The sequence below is a fragment of the Cavia porcellus genome, unplaced genomic scaffold (assembly GCF_034190915.1).
Source record: "Cavia porcellus strain 051 isolate PalLab524CR breed Dunkin Hartley unplaced genomic scaffold, mCavPor4.1 scaffold_8, whole genome shotgun sequence".
NCBI lineage: Eukaryota > Metazoa > Chordata > Mammalia > Rodentia > Caviidae > Cavia > Cavia porcellus.
Genome location: NW_026947491.1, coordinates 24430869 through 24443893, shown reverse-complemented (window position 1 = coordinate 24443893; position 13025 = coordinate 24430869). Strand labels below are relative to the sequence as shown.

Sequence of the window (13025 nt, the reverse complement as noted above, 5' to 3'; positions counted from 1 at the left end):
CCCTCTCTCAATCGGGGCAACTGGGCAGCTAGAGTCCCAAGAGCTGAGGGCATAGAAGAGGATTTCCAACAGGCACAGATGAAGGCATGGAATGACACTTGAAACATGGAATTACAGGAAAATGACAAAACAAAAGACCAAAATACAATCTCAAATCTCCAGCCCATCCCAAGAAAACTTAGGAGTTATATACACAGAAAATATATGCCATATACCTGAAATAATAGCAACTGAAATAAAGAAGCAACACCTGGAAGCTTTAAAGGAACTCAAACTAGAAATAATCTCCTAGATAAAAGAAGAAACGATACAAGATATTAAAGACATGCTGAACATATTTAAAGAAGACATAGTTAAAAAATTAAAGGAACAAAATAAAAAAGATAGAATTCCTTGATGAACAATATAGGAAACAAACAGAACACATGAAGCAGATTCCTAGAGACATACAGGAAATCACAAATTCCATTGAAAGTTGTCAAAACCGCCTCAACAAAAGTGAAGATAGAATGTCAGACCTTGAAGACAAGATTGCAGCTAGTGAACAGGATTAGAAAGATCTTTAAAAATAACACAAAATCAGGAAATAATTCAACAGATGTAAGATGATGCAAAGCAAAACAACATAAGATTGATATGGATAAATGAAAAAGAAGAGGACAACATAAAGGATGTCAAGAGGATGTTTAGAGAAATAATAGCGGAAAATTTCCTGAATATGAGAATGGAAACTGACATCAGGATCAGTGAAGCATATAGAATTCCAAATACCCATAACCAAAATAAAACTACACTCAGACATATAATAATCACCATCCCAGAAAACCAATATAAGAACAGAATATTAAAAGCTGTCAGAGAGAAAAGACAGATCACTTATAAAGGAAAATCTATCAGATTCACAGCACACTTCTCAGCACAAACAATTAAGTCAAGAAGAGCATGGAGTGATGTATTTCAGATCCTAAAGGAAAATGATTTCTGACCTAGACTGATGAACCCAGAAAAGTGTCCTTCAAAATGGATGGAGAAACAAGATACTTCCATAAAAGAACAGCTGAAGAACTTCATGATCACCAAGCCAACCCTGCAAAGAATACTGAAAGACAGTTTAAATATACTTAGGAAAAAACTACTAAGCAAAGCAGACAATTAAACAGAATGGAAAATAAAAATGCAACAGCAGAAATATAACGTCAACAATTAACCAATATATAACAGTTACAACCATTAATGTAAATGCTCTCAATTCAACAATTAAAAGAAACAGATTGGCAGAATGGATCAAGAAACAACATCCAACCATATGCTGTCTACAGGAAACCCCTCTAACCCAAAATGATACTCACAGACTGAAAGTCAAAGGACGGGAAACAATACTTCATGAAACAGGAACTCAAAAAAAGCAGAGTTAACTATTCTGTTTGCAGACAATGTGAACTTAAAACCAAGAATGATCAGAAGAGAAAAAGAAGGTAATTACATACTGGTTAGAGGAAAACTTCAAAAAAAAGAGATAACAATCTTAAAAATATATGCACCAAGTTCCACAGCACCCAGTTATACAAGCAGGTATTAATAGAAATGAAAAACCAAATTAGCAATAACACAATTATAACAGGAGACCTTAACAAACCCTTGACACCAACGAACAGATCAACCAGACAGAAAATCAGCAAAGAAATAACAGAACTGAATCACATCTGTGAACAAATAGACTTGATAAACATATACAGTGTTCTATCCAACAACATCAGAATACGCATTCTTTTCAGCAGTACATGGGATCACTCTGTAGAATAGACCATATACTAGCTCACAGAACATATATAAATAAATGCAAAAGAGTTGAAATTATCACTTGCATGTTATCGGATCATAGTGCTATGAAATTAGAAATTAATGATAAAAAGATAGTGCAAAATTCCCACAAACACATGGAAACTGAATAACACACTCTTGAGTAATCAGTGGATAACAGGGAAAATTAAAGAAATTAAACAATACCTACAAGCAAACGAAAATACAAATACAACTTACCAGAATAGAATCTGTGGTATGCTATGAAAGCTGTCCTCCAAGGAAAATTTATTGCACCAAATTCCCACATCAGGAAAACAGAATGAATACAAATAGATAACCTAATGCTACACCTCAAATATCTAGAAAAAAAAAAAGTCAAGCCCAAAGCCATAAGAAGGGAGGATATTGTAAAAATCAGAGCAAAAATTAATGCAATAGAGACTAAGAAAACAATCTGTTATGGATTAAGAACTGACAGTCAACTTAACACCAGCTGGATTACATCAGCATGGCATTGAGCAAAGATGCTCCACCTGAGGAAAGTTGCCAGGATAAATAGGTAGAGAAAAGGGGGGGTGTTGAGGTATTGAGGTCTTAATACATTGTTGTGTTGAGACATTGTGAGTTCTCCCACGAGTTGCTTTTTGAGGCATTGGTTCTTCTGGACAAGCTTTGGTCCTCACTTTGAGCATTGCTTCCTGGCTCTGGAGAGGAAGACGTGTGCCACGTGGTCTCCAGGATGAACTCTTCACACTAGTTTCCTGGCATTACCCGACTGTGCTTGTCAGAGGAGGAGCTCCGGGGCCTCCATGTCGCTGAGGATGGCTATGGTGCCTTTCAGGATAGCCATGGTCTTTGTTCTGAGTGTGACTTCTCAGCTCCAGTATAGAACCCTCATCCCACCAGCACAGCTTCTTCACCCTGCTGGCATGGACTTTCTGGCTTCCACTGCTGATCTTTGGGCACTCCCAGCATGGATCCGTAAAAAAGACTGGTGTGAGTCCTTCTTGTGGACTCTGGATCTCCAGTTGGACTCATGGGAGGCATTGTTATGAGCTCTAGGTTTTTCTCTGGACTCATGTGGGACATTGCTGTGAGATTTAGGCCCTTGACTATATTCCATGACTCTGGTGTTGCGGATAGATTTTCTGCATTTTCTTGTGTTAATTCCCGGTGATCATTAGAAAAATAATATTGCAAACTCTATGTCCTGATTCTAATTGTTCTCTGTGAACAACCCCTAACTGTAACACTCTCATACGTTTGATAACACAGTAGAAATAGAAGAAGAACAAATTCCTAGAAACATATGAAGTACTAAAGCTGGGTCAAGCTGATGTAAAACTACTGAATAATCCAATTTCTATTAATGAAATTTAAAATATAATTAAACCCTTATATACAAAGAAGAACCCAGGCCCAGACAGATTCACTGTGGAATTCTACAAGAAATACAAAGATAATTTAATGTCGACACTCCTCAAACTCTTCAATGAAATCAAAAAGGAAGCAATTCTTCCTAAGTCATTACTGGAAGCAAATATTACTCTAAAATCAAGACCTGAGAAAGACCCAACTAAAAAAAAGAACTACAGGCCAATCTCCCTAATGAACATGCATGCAAAAATTTTCAGTAAAATATTGGCAAATAGGATGCAGCAAATCATCAAGAAAATTACACACCATGACCAAGTGGGATTTATCCCAGGCATACAAGGATTCTTCAACATAAGTAAATCAAAAAATGTAATCCACCATATCAATAAAGCTAAAAGTAAGAATCACATGATCATTTCTATAGATGCAGAAAAAGCTTTTGATAAGATCAAACACACATTCATGATAAGAACCTTACAGAAAATTGGAATAGATGGCCTTTACCTGAATATGATAAAGGTCATCTATGAGAAAACCAACAGCCAGCATCATATTAAATGGCCAAAAACTGAAGGCTTTTACTTTAATATCAGACACAAGACAAGGATGTGCCCCATCACTGCTCCCATTTAATATAGTACTGGAAATGCTAGCCAGAGGAAATAGATAAGAGAGAGAAATAAAAAAGGTAAAGACAGGAAAAGAGGAAGTTAAATGATCATTATTTGCAGATGACATGATACTCTACATAGAAGACCCCAAAACTCCATTGAAAAACTCCTATATATAATAAATAAATTCAGCAATGTAGCTGGGATACAAAATCAATACTCAAAAATCAAGAGCATTTCTATATACTAACAACAAAATCACAGAGAGAGAAATAAGAGAAGCCACACCCTTCACACTAGCAACCAAAAAATGAAATATTTAGGAATTATTCTCATGAAAGAAGTGAAAGATCTATATAGGGAAAATTATAATACACTGAAAAAAGATGTTGAAAAGTATCTCAGAAAATGGAAAAGACATCCCTTGCTCATGGATAGGAAGAATAAATATTGTGAAAATGGTCATTCTCCCAAAACTATTATGCAGATTCAAAGCAATCCCAATAAAAATACCGTTAGCATACCTAATCGATCTAAAGAAATCACTCCTAAAATTCATCTGGAACCAGAAGAAACCTAGAATAGCAAAAGACACTTCTAAGCAGCAAAGTCAAGGCAGGAGGCATCACAATCCCTGACTTGAAGTTATACTACAAAGCAACTGAGTAAAATCAATATGGTACTGGAATAAAAGCAGAACCAAAGATCAATGGATTACATTAGAAGATACAACCACAACTACAAACACACTCAACCACTTTATCTTTGATAAAGGGGCCAAACATGTTCACTGGAAGAAAGACAGTCTCTTTAATAAATGGTGTTGAAAAAATTGGCTCTCCATACACCGAAAACTAAGACTAGACCCATGCCTATCACCATGTACTACACTAAAATCTAAGTGGATCAAGCATCTGAATATTAAAACAGAAACACTAAATCTGTTGGTAGACAAATTAGGTAAAAATCTTGAAGACATAGGGGTAGGTAAAGAATTCATGAAAAGGATTCAAACCACACGGGAAATACTTCCCAGAATCAATAACTGTGATCACTTTTATTAAAAAGTTTCTGCACATCAAAAGAAATCTCTAGCACAGTGAAAAGAAAATCAACAAACTGGGAAATAATCTTAGTGAACTGTCCCTCAGACAAAGAATTTCTGTCTAAAACGTATAAAGAATTAAAAAAAAATCAGATGCCCAAAATTCAAAGACCCAATCCAAAAATGGGCATCTGAGATGAATACACAATTCTCAGATGAAGAAATACCTATAGCAAATAAATGCATGAAAAAATGTTCACTATCATTATTCCTCATTAGAGAAATGTAAATTAAAACCACACTGAGATTTCATGTTACTCCTGAAAGAATGGCCAGGATCAAGAAAACTACCATCAACAAATGTTGGAGAGGCTGTGGGGAAAAAGGAATTCTCCTGCACTGTTGGTGGGAGTGTAGACTGATGCAACCATTGTGGAGGTCTGTCTGGAGATTTCTCAAAAAACTGGGATTGGAAGTCTCATTTGTTCCAGCTATTCCACTTCTAGGCATATTCCAAGAAGAACTGAAAACATCATACCACAGTGATGTATGTGCACCTATGTTTACAGCAGCACAATGTGTAATAGCCAGATATTGGAAACAACCTGAGTATCTATCAACTGAGGAATGGATAAAAAAGTTGTTGTATTTTTATACAATGGAGTACTACTCACCTATAAAGAATGATCACATTGAGATATTTATAAATAAATGGGCACAGCTTGAGACCATACTCATAAATGAAATAAATCAAATTGACATATATAAATACCGAATAGTTTCCCTAGGGTAAGATATGGTAAGAATACATAAAAGTATGTGGTAATTATGATTCCCTATTACATTGCTTTGAAGCCTTATAATGTTTTCATTCATTAGTTGGAATGGTTTTATTCTGGGTTGTTTGATTTTATTGTCGGTGATGGTATGAAAAGCTATTTTGAAGAGAACAAGACATCATAAAAGCTGGTGCTGATTTAATTTCATCTTGTTTTGAAATCCCACCAAGCTTTTGTTTTGCTGCGATTGGTTTTTTTCATGTTATATCTTATTGGATTTTATTATATGTGATAGTATAAACAAAATTTTTATGGACAAGGACATAATATAGTAATCATTGTTCGCTTTATGTTAGTTGGTTCTGAATACCCTGAAATACTTTCATTCTCTATAATGGTTTTACACTGTCTTATTATGTTTGATACTAAAGTGTATGAAGGTATACTCAAATATTTCAAGGAAAAAGACACTATGGTAGCTACTGTTATTTCAGGTTGTCTTGTTAAACACAATGTTGCTTATATTGTTCTGTTCTGAAAAAAAGTAATTTTCATAACAGTCATTTCTAATTATTTACATACCTATATAATATTCCATGAACAATGTAATTTAACTATTTTCTATTTTTAAAGATTATATATATCATACCATAATGATACTGACTTTTTCTTAGGGTTACAGCATTAATATAAGCTTACAGATACAGAACAACTGGCCCAAAACACTGCTTGATAGTTTGCTGAGTTATTTTCCAAAGGATCTATATTTTTTAATAACACCGCAATGCAATTTTTAAAGAATCTTTTAACATATATACAAACACATAAATATTAATTTTAAAACCTAATAAGCCCATACCATCAGAACTGACCTTTTTACACTGTGAACATTCCTTTCTACCGTTCCTCCCACAGGATAGCTCCACCATTCAGCTCCAGGACAGTAACCTAATCTGCATCTAGCCATACTCTGTTCTCATATAATCATTCACAAATGTATGTGCTCACATACATTCCTACATATAGGGTGATACCAAAGCTACCTGGTTTTCAGTGTCATGTGTTTTTTATTTTTTTCTCCTTTAATAATATTGCCATAGAAATCCCAAATCAAATTCCTTCTTTTTAATGGCTATTATGATTGTATTCTATGGATAAATAACAAACACATCTTTATCAACCATCGCCCTATCCACAGACGTAGTGCTTCCAGGATTTTTGCCACTGCAAATGAATGCTTGTATGGAGACCGTTACCTGTGGAGCAGGATGCTACTGGCAGCATTCCAAGGAACGGTATCCCCAGGTCAATTTGTGTATATGTCTTTAATTAAAGGATGGTGTCAGGTGAGTTCCCAAAAAGGCTCTTCTGGTTCACATTTCTATGAGCAAAGTACAGTATAAAAATAACTGTATTCTTTGGGTTCCTGCCAGAACAGTATTATTTATCCCTCTTCTCTCTTTATTCTTTCTTCCTCTCCCTTTCTCGCTTTAACCTGTTCTCCTCTACCAGAGTTTGAACATGTTTTCCTATGTTATTGGACATTTGGATTTGTATCTTCATATCTTTTTCTAATTTTCCTATATTGTTGTTTTCTTGTTAGTATCTAAGCAGTTATAACATACAATGGACACAAGTCTGTCTGTCTCTATTTTGAACATGTATTTTATCAAACCTTTTATTTGTATTGTACATTTTTATTCAAAAATTGTTTCATACAAATATATATTTTTTATTTATAGCTTATAGACTTACACCAGTGATTCTGAGGCCTCCCTCACAAGAATTTACATGCAATCCCCTATACCTGGCATCTAATTTTTATTAAAGATTTCATGTGGAATTTATTTTTTGTGTTGTATAAAGAATATACAAAATATTGTATACATAGAATATTTTTGTATATTGTGTTGATTCCCCCAAAATGGATAGCCAGATACCCATATATATTTCAATACATTTTAAAATATTCCATTCTGATCCTCTTAAACTGAATTTTCTTATATTCTTATATATATGAATCTATTTTAAGAGTCCTTACTGTATCCCCCTGATTTACTTTATGCCAAAGATTTTTATACAGTGTCATTCAGCTTCCCATTTATATACCAAAATACTTGAGAAAGTCAACTTAAAGAAAGGAAGGTTTACTTTGGGCTTATGGTTTTGGAGATTTCAGTCCATGGTTATTTGGGTCCATTGAGAGCAACACAGTGAAAAGGACATGGTGGGGGAAAGCTACTCACCCAACTGCAGCCAGAAAGCAGAGAGAAGGGGCAAATACCTGGAGAATAACAAGCCAGGACCAGATACGGTCTTCCAGGTCACACCCTCATGACCCACCCTCTTCAACAAGGCTCCACTTGTTAAGTTTTTAGTACTCCCTATAAGGACATCAAATGATAAATTCATTAATGAAAAACTTCTTTCACGAAGTCAGAGCTCTAATAAACCAATCACCTTCCAAAAGCCCCACTGATAAGTATGCATAAAACTGCAGGAAGGATATTTCAGGTGCAACCAAAGCATATACTACTCATCAAATATCATGTCTTGGATATCATCATATATTTAGCATCTAGCCGACATACTCTACTTAATAAATCATTATTTGCTCAATGATTTTTAGCAGACAACTGAGATTTCTTTTTTGTAGACAGCCAATGGCAATGCCTATTTTCTTCCTGTGTTTTGTTCACCCTTCTACACATACAATGTAGACATTGTATACATATTTATATTATTTATAAACAATAGTAAAATTAAGACTATGGTTGAACTGTAGTAAAAAATTGCTTTGTTTCTTAAACCCTGGGATCTTTGCTGAATCACTGAAGCCCAAATGGGCACAGATGTTCTTCGCTTACAGTGAACTGAGCTGGTCGCTAAATGAGGTAGTGCATCTAGCATGTACTTTACAGTATTCATAACAAAGAAACGGTCAAGAGAAACAACAACCTGATGACTTTGCTTTTCTTTGCATAATGCCCACATGCACTATTGTGATCAATAACAACATAAAACTATAATACTACAGAGCACAATCAGCCAAAATTACAGTTCTATATAAACAAAGTGTACTAAAAAAAAGAACATGAGGTTTTATAAACAAGATGCAGATAACTACCAAAAATAAAAGTAGGTCATAAGCGCACATTGGTGATAAATCAGAACAGTCATTAAACACGTAGATTGTTGAACAAGAAATATCTGTATTCTCTTTAGCACTACTGAATCTAGTTACCATTCTGTCACTGTATAATGTCTACCCACACAAGGTACCCATACCAAGGTTTTTACTTACTTAACATTTAAAGAAAATACCCACTATCATAATCAAATCTGAAATATTGGGGCTGGGGATTTAGCTCAGCAGCATAAGCGCCTGCCTTGCAAGCAGGCAGTCGTGAGTTCGATCCCTGGTACCGATAAAAAGTAAAAAGACAAAAAAAAAAAAATCTATTTGATATGACTACTATTCTAAGCTATCTAAACTAAATCCAAAGATGTAAGAAAAGCATCTCTCAATTTAGAACCAGACTCATAAATTTTCTACTTAAAAATTTACTACAAATAGAAGAACAAATATAGTCTAAAGACCTTAACAATTAGATAGCCACACAAAAACTTGCAGGAGAACAATTATAGTAGCATTACATTCTTTATAATAAAAACTTGGAAAAAGGAACTCTTCAATGTAAAAGAATAAATAAACTGTGGTACATCCACAGCAGAATATTTTTAAGGGATCATAATTAACCATCAAGCTACCAAAATAAATGAATTTTAAATGCACAGAGCTAAGTGAAACCACCCAACCCTGAAAAGGCTTATGATTACAATTATGCATTTGACAAGTATATTACAGTTATAAGACATCCTTTAAAAAAGACAAAATTGTAAAGAGGATAAGCATATCAGGGGCTCCTTGGGATAAAGATGAGAGGATTGAATAGGTAGGCATAAGGAAATACTTTAAGGAAATGAAACTATTCTGTAAGATATGTAATGGTGAATATACAAGTCTGTTATTTGTTAAAGTCCACAGAACACTATACCATAGGCTGAACTTTAATCTATGAATGTTTTAGAAGGCTGAACCAAGATATAATGTGGAATACATAAGAGAACTAACAAATCTATGAAATATTCTCACGGAAAGAGTTGACAAAGGGAAGAAGAACAAAGTAACTTTGGAAATGGACACACAGCGCAACACACAAAAAGCAAAAGGAAATGTACAGAAGCATTATACTCATAAATAATTCCTAAAATGACTATACATATATACTGACAGTGAACAATTAGTTAAATGAATGGAAAAACAATGGGAGCTAGATTTCTTACTTGTTGGAAGGACAGGTTCAGATTAAGCTAGAATTACTCATGCCATTACAGAGTAGAGATACAGGAAACAGTATGAAGTCATTTTTAATGTAAATATAGAAAAATACTTATAAATGTTTGTATATACATAGGTACATTTCATTCCTTGTGAGCTGAGAACCTGAAAGCAAAGGCATCCTAGCACCCAGAACTTTGTTTCTAATTTCATATTCTAATTTCATTCTCCAAAGAACAGAACCATAACTTCCTGAAAAACTGGATGATTCTAGGACTTCAGTGAGAAATACTCAGGATGAGCATCCTGTGGATCTCAGTTAGATGCACCACACACATATATACACACACACATACTCACTCCACAACATAATGGGAGCATGTCAGTAACAGTAAACTGTAAGAGAGCACATCAGTTAAAGTAATCTGACCAAGAAAGCGACAATGGATTAAAATTCATAGTGTAAATATCCATAAGTCCATAAGGATGTAACACATATTTAGAGACCTTTAGACAAACATCTCACACATAAAAAGGAAGTGTAATATAATTCTCCATTATTTACTTATTTTTTGTTTTTGTTTTGTTTTGTTTTGTTTTTTGAGACAGGGTCGAACTAAGTAATTCAGCCTGGCTTTGAACTTCTGGTAATCAATCCTCTTGCCTCAGCCACTCAAGTGCTAGGATTATATGCATGCACCACCACACCCAGTCCCACTATTTAGAGTATAGAAAAGAAGGAAACAATAATATTGTCACAGCTGAGAAACCTAACAAATAGTATCTCGATCAGATAATGCAGTTCCACAAGCATTTAACATGTGGTAAAAATGGAACTGTATCTACAGTTTTCTGCCCCAAAACCCAAAACTCCAGTCTAATCATAAAAAAAAAAGACAAATCCCAATGAAGGAGAAAACCTATACAATACCTGACAAATACTCAAAATTGTTAGTCATTAAAAAAGAAAAGTTTAAGAAACTTCTCACAGTCAAGTGGAGCATAAGGAAATTTCACTACACTTAATACAGTATTAATGGTTCCAGTCTTGTGAAGCTCTACCAGGCTCAGCATGGCACCTATCCCACATGGCACTGCACCCTAAAGACAAGAGCGAGTCCCCTTTATGCTACCTTCCATGTTCTTCTTCCAGGCCAAAATTGAACATCCTGCTTTAAAAGCAGGTGCTATCATTCCTCCAATTAGCTGTCAATTTGTCACTCTGCCCACCCCTTCAAATTCCACGCCCTAACATACTTAATAAAAGCCTGCGGCTTCTTTGTCTTGGTTGACTCTTGCACTTATCTTCAGCCCTCCTGTGCCCACAACAAAGCCCTTTTTTTCTTTTTCTGCTCTTGCTTCTCACCACACCGAGGAAAACTTAAAGTTTTTGGTGCCATGACTTAGATTGATGGAGTGAGTGGCACCTGAAGATGGCCCCCAGTTTAAGCTCCCCTGTCAATGAGCCACCTCTCTGCTTTTGCTCACCCCACTTTTCCTTTCTCTCATCTCTCCACTGCCATTACTAGCCTCCCAATCTCTGCCATCCAGTGCCCACTCCTGCCTAGTGTCACCTTCCACTCACACATCACTGCCACTCTACCTGACCCAACCACCTTTAAACGTGGTGCCCACTCCAACCTCTCCTTCCTCTCCACAAGGAGACAGGTTCTAAAGGCTTAATCCATGCTCAGGTACCTTTTCTCTTTTTGCAAATCTCTCATGGACTAAGCTCCTCCACAGATTCCTACAACTATATAAAAGAGCTCCAATTTGTGATTAATTTTTATGACTTACTAATAGCTGCATTTACTTTAATAATTATCTTTGCTTTCCATAGATGTAAAAGGTTTTATTTCTTTTGATTCCTATTACAAGAGACCTCTGTTAATTGACCTACAAAAAAGTTCCAACTAGTCTATTTATACTTAAAAATGTAAAAACTGTAAGATTTACTATAATTCAAATGGACCAAATATATGAGTACACTCTAATATTATAAGGTGTTTATCTGTTACACTGTGTATCTTTTTCTTATCTCTCCAATCTGTATAAATCATTCATGCATGTTTCTTGGTTTGTCGCATCCATCATCAGTTGTTTCTTATTTGTATGCAACGATGCTTTTCTTTTCCATTTTTTCATCATTTGTTCACAATATATGGTGGACCGTATGTGCCAGCATCCCCTCAATCAGCTGTCAATTCATCATTCTGCCCTCTCCCATCAAACCTCCACTCCCTATTAAACCTAATAAAATGCAGCAGCAGCTTCTTTGTCTCAGAAGATCTTTACACTCTTCTTCAGCCCTCCCATGACCACAAGAAAGGCCTGTTTTTCTTTTCTTTTTTTTTTTTCTGGTCCTTTTTTTTGCTCTTGCTTCTCTACCATGCCAAGGAAAAACCCAACTGGTATCATGGATGGTATTCTGGAACATAAAAAAGACAGCAGGTAAAAACTAAAATAATCTTAATAAAATGTGGACTTTAATAATTACATATGAATACTGCCTCATAGAAATGGGATGTGTTAATACAGGAAATTGGGCATAGGGTATGTAAGAACTCTTCTATATTAAAATTTTATGTAAATATAAGACTATTCTGAAATAAATTTGAGAATCAACTCACATTTCATAACTACTTAGTTCACGTCATCTCTTTACACTCATGTCTCATTTCTACAAGATCATCTGATTAGTTGATGCTCATTCTTCTACACCAAACTAAAGAGAAGGTGATGACAGGTAGAAACAATTGGCAGGCAAACTCAAGAGACAGGGTTTTACAAAATTTTAAACATCCTTCTTAGTCATCTGGCTTATGCCACACATGCACACACACACACACACACACACACACACACACACACACACACACACAATGTGTATGGTTGTTCCAGAAAGATAGAAATATCTAGAAACTAAAAAGCCTCTTCTTTATATGACATTAGTAAGCAAGATAGTCCCATGTGGCAGATATTTTTTTAAAAGCTCACCTTATAACTGACCCAAAGAAAGTGTGACCTAATGTAGCCTAATAGCCATGCTTTACACTTTCATCACTTGC

At 35.1% G+C, this 13025-nt stretch overlaps 1 protein-coding gene across 15 annotated transcripts in view; it reads right to left on the bottom strand.

Annotated features, from left to right (window-relative positions):
* Ccdc91 (coiled-coil domain containing 91) overlaps positions 1 to 13025 on the bottom strand; it is a 388627-nt gene that overhangs the window by 325144 nt on the left and 50458 nt on the right. For 2 of the 15 annotated variants that reach the window (XM_013149334.3, XM_013149337.3), the window contains exon 2: positions 7900 to 7999. The exons of 11 other annotated variants lie outside the window; for them this stretch is intronic. The gene's annotated coding sequence lies outside the window, so the exon portion shown is untranslated. Of the gene's footprint in view, positions 1 to 7861; positions 8000 to 13025 lie in introns of those variants that run through there. 2 more of the 15 variants (XM_063254472.1, XM_063254475.1) reach the window with 2 other exon arrangements.